Source organism: Panulirus ornatus, chromosome 59 (genome assembly GCF_036320965.1).
Source record: "Panulirus ornatus isolate Po-2019 chromosome 59, ASM3632096v1, whole genome shotgun sequence".
Classification (NCBI taxonomy): domain Eukaryota; kingdom Metazoa; phylum Arthropoda; class Malacostraca; order Decapoda; family Palinuridae; genus Panulirus; species Panulirus ornatus.
In genome coordinates, this window is record NC_092282.1 from 2,211,808 (window position 1) to 2,216,520 (window position 4,713).

Consider the following 4,713-nt stretch of genomic DNA (forward strand, 5'->3'; position numbering starts at 1 on the left):
ACCTCGCATACATGAGGGGGGAGGGGGTTGTTTATTCCATGTGAGGCGGGGTGGCGATGGGAACAAATAAAGGCAGACAGTATGAATTATGTACATGTGTATATATGTATATGTCTGTGTGTATATATATGTGTACATTGAGATGTATAGGTATGTATATTTGCGTGTGTGGACGTGTATGTGTATACGTGTGTATGTGGGCGGGTTGGGCCATTCTTTCGTCTGTTTCCTTGCGCTACCTCGCTAACGCGGGAGACAGCGACAAAGCAAAATAAATGAATATAAATAAATAAATAAATATAAATATATATATATATATATATATATATATATATATATATATATATATAGGTATCAGCATAACCCACGTACTTAGGCAAAAAGGTTATTATGACAAAGAATGACTTACCTTAGGATTGATCAGTACTGTCGATGTTTACGATGGGGTGACAGGGATAAGGTGATGCAACTGCTCTTCTTATACTAACTCCCAGTACAGCCACCGTCTCTGTCATGAATATCATCAGCCTTTACCAGTATCCACTAACAAATCACATCTTTACCAAATATATTTTTCAAATAATCCCACCCAAATCTTATAATATTAACCCCTCGGATCCATAAAAGGTCAGAGACTAGCTAAAAGCTGTTGACCTATGGTGCTGGGGTGAGTGAAGTGGTGAGGGAGCGTTTTGTGCGATAACTTACCCGGTCCAGGGCTGGTGTAAGACTGGCCATCCTGCTGGCACTGAGCGCGAAGGGCCATCGTGCAGCAGCAGTTTCTTCCTCTTGAAAATCAACGTCTCATCACCACAAATATCTGTGGATGCAGATCTGCAGACAATATCCTTTGTTTGAATGACTATTTACTATAATGATTTCGAAGTCAATTTTCATGTTAATTCATTCTTGTAGCATTATTCACAGCATATTTAAAGGTGGATACGCCAGATATGTATGTACTTGAATATCTGGAAACTACATTTCTCGCTCACCCACAGGGGCGTTAAAACATTGTTTCTACTTTGTAAGAAAACTGCCTCTGAGGAATGAATGCCGAGTCACCACTTTCATTGCAACATGATATTCAGACTGACACCTGTATAGAAATCCAGAGTCCATTTTCATCACACAATTCGACATTCCAGTTTATGATCAACTGGGAAAAACATGTTCTTCAGAATCGCATAAAATCATCTAGAAATCTATATAAAACGTGGTTTTGTGGATTGTATATCTTAATCGGCTTTAATCTTTTGGGGCTGTAATTTTTTCTCTTTGCTTCAGCTGTCACTAGGGTTTTATTCTCCACACCCCCTCCTCCCAATGACCCATACACAGGCATTGTGTGGTGATTCCTGAAACGCATCCGTGACTGGAGACCACCTTCCCAGAACCATTGTCCATAAAGGGTGTCACACGTAACCACCCCTTACCTCTCTCGTTAAGAGCCTCACAACGACCACATTCAATTTACCACGCTCCGATGATCAAACTTTAGGGCTAGTGGTCAGCTTATCTTCTCTTGTAACAAGTAACAAAGTTCACCGAGTTTACAAGTTTATTTTCTTCCCGTGCCAGAGGCCGGTGGTATAGCAAGACCCTAAGTTGACATGAAACTGTGGCTTAGTCTCACCAGAGGTTTCTACATACTTATTAAACATTACTTACAGTTAAGTCTGTTCTGGTCTGCTACCACTCCTGTCACTTCCATGGCACGGACTCAGCAGAAGACAATTATAATCATCCATATTCACTTTCCCCGATACATAAAGTCAACTCGATGGTGAAAATCACTATATCGACTCGTTTTAAATAAGAGGGGGAAAAAATCATATTTAAGAATATCAGTAATTATCATCTACACTGCAGACAACAACCGAGGAGCAATATCCTAAAGTCAAATGTATAAAGGGAAGTGGCATTATATGCACATACGAGCATATGTAAGGTGATAAAATACATATCACTTACATTTCTTTGCCTAGGAGGTCCATTGTTTCTCAACAAAAGCATCCTAAGCTTGGTATCTTGAGACTGGAACATCCCAGGCCCAGCACCCTGGAGCTGGAACATTGTACAGCCAGTATCCTGCAAACAGAACATCCTAAGAGCAATACCATCATGCGATGTGTACATATTTTTGGACAAGTAAAAAAAATATTCTACCTCGCTAACGCAGGAAATAGCGTGTATATATATATATATATATATATATATATATATATATATATATATATATATATATATATATAGTTATGGGACTGGAGAATTACATCGGATCACCCGAATATTCCACCCACATTAAATTTTTTCCGGTTTAGGCCAAGTAGTCATACTTGAGCGATACCCTGACCGAGCTTGTCTTTAAGACACGTGACCTTTCGTGTCTAATACCCTGTCATGAATACTAAGTATATGAATTTTCAACTAGATCAATTAAGTCTTTCAAGTAGTTTTATACAAATGCAGTTCTATCGAAGACATTATCTGGCATAGACACTTGTCAGTGCCAGTCCGTTCTTGGGCTGGAACAGGTCGTGTGTATGGTCATCGAAATATTTCTGCGGCAGGTGTGGAATTGTGGTGCGGTGGTCTGAAAATATTACGACGAAAACAGAATAACTGAATAATGAGACTATAGCAACCCTAGAAATAAATGTAAAAACTTGATAAGATTATTAATGTACATTTACGTGTATATACTTAAATCATATAGTTATATTCGTATGTTATATATCATTTAGCGACATTTCTGACAATCTATTTTAAAGCTGTATCGCAATATTTTGGGAAATAGTATATATATATATATATATATATATATATATATATATATATATATATATATATATATATATATATATATATATTTGCGTGTGTGTGTATACATTGTGCATGGGGGTGGGTTGGGCCATTTCTTTCGTCTGTTTCCTTGCGCTACCTCGCAAACGCGGGAGACAGCGACAAAGCAAAATAGAAAAAAAAATAATGTATATCTTATACTTTGTCGGCCTCCCGTGTTAGCGAGGTAGCGCAAGGAAAGACGAAAGAATGGCCCGACCCACTTACATACAAATGTATATACATACACGTCCACACACGCACATATACATATATACACATGCTCATAATTCATACTTGCTGCCTTTATACATTCCCGTCGCCACCCCGCCACACATAAAATGACAACCCCCTCCCCCCCCATGCGTGCGAGGTAACGCTAGGAAAAGACAACAAAAGCCACATCCGTTCACACTCAGTCTCAAGCTGTCATGTATAATGCACCGAAACCACAGCTCCCTTTCCACATCCAGGCCTCACAAAACTTTCCATGGTATACCTCAGACACTTCACATGCCCTGGTTCAATCCATTGACAGCACGTCGACCCCGGTATACCACATAGTTCCAATTCACTCTATTCCTTGCACGCCTTTCACCCTCCTGCATGTTCAGGCCCTAATCACTCAAAATCTTTTTTACTCCATCCTTCCACCTCCTATTTGGTCTCCCACTTCTTGTTTCTTCCACCTCTGGCACATATATCCTCTTTCTCAATCTTTCCTCACTCATTCTCTCCATGTGACCAAACCATTTCAATACATCCTCTTCTGCTCTCTCAACCACACTCTTTTTATTACCACACATCTCTCTTACCCTTTCATTACTTACTCGATCAAACCACCTCATACCACATATTGTCCTAAAACATCTCATTTCCAACACATCCACCCTCCTCCGCACAAGTCTATCTAAAACACATGCCTCGCAACTATATAACACAGTTGGAACCACTTTGCCTTTGAATGATTTGAATGATTGCAAGATAACTGAGGAGCAGGTGTTAAGTGACTTTAGTACGAGATTTACATGTTGGATATAAGGAGTGACATGAATTCATTTTATACAGCATACATCCACCCAAAAGCCCACTGCAAAGCAGTCACACTTGAGCCATCCTGTCGCAGTAACGGCACACACAAAAATGGGCTGTCAAGAACAAAAGCACATGCCGAGCTTAGTTTTGATTAATCTTTGCACAGATTCAAGGAGTCTTGTGATAGATGTAATCGGTATTTGTAAATTAGTGATGGGTAGTATCCAACAAATACATGAGAAAGGGTACTTCATACATATTCAGGTACTGCAGGTTCAAATAAATGCAATTCTGTTGGAGTGAAGGTTGAGATTAGGTTGACTGCTGTTTCATTTCATTGGGAATGTGTTTTGTTAAAGATGTGTTTGTTGAGGTTTGAGGAAATCTGTGAGTATAAATTTCTGAAGTGCAAAACAGAACAGCTTTGGTTTTCTGAATGAAGGATGGAAATTAGATTATGGAGCAGTTTGAATGGAGAAGAATCATGGTGCATAGAATGGATGCTGAACATGCTAAGACCAGTCTGTATTGCTCCCATTGTGTAAATTTTGAGTGTTTGTTGTTGCTTGGCAGACTAAAAACTGAAAAAAGTCACAACTTAGGTGGCTGAGTTGCTGTAATCAGATACTGAGGTATAAGTTTAACATAATTACTCAAAGAGTGGTAGGAAGTTATAATGAATTCAAGATAATCCTGGAACCTGACAGGCCTCAGGGCAATGTTTACTACTAAAGCACACAGGTACCAGTCCCCAAATAACCACCAACAGATAATTGCAGTGATAAAAATAATGGGTTATTTAGCCACAGGCAATCCTGTATTAGAAAAACAACA

General features: G+C 39.1%; 1 protein-coding gene across 1 annotated transcript in view; it reads right to left on the reverse strand.

The window, feature by feature from the left end:
• The window catches only part of e (nonribosomal peptide synthetase ebony), a 64,562-nt gene extending 63,816 nt beyond the window's left edge, over positions 1 to 746 (reverse strand). Inside the window, exons 1-2 of the mRNA XM_071696487.1 lie at positions 709 to 746; positions 410 to 508 (exon numbers count right to left, since the gene is read on the reverse strand). The gene's annotated coding sequence lies outside the window, so the exon portion shown is untranslated. The remainder of the gene's footprint in view (positions 1 to 409; positions 509 to 708) is intronic.
• Between the last annotated feature and the right edge of the window lie 3,967 nt (positions 747 to 4,713).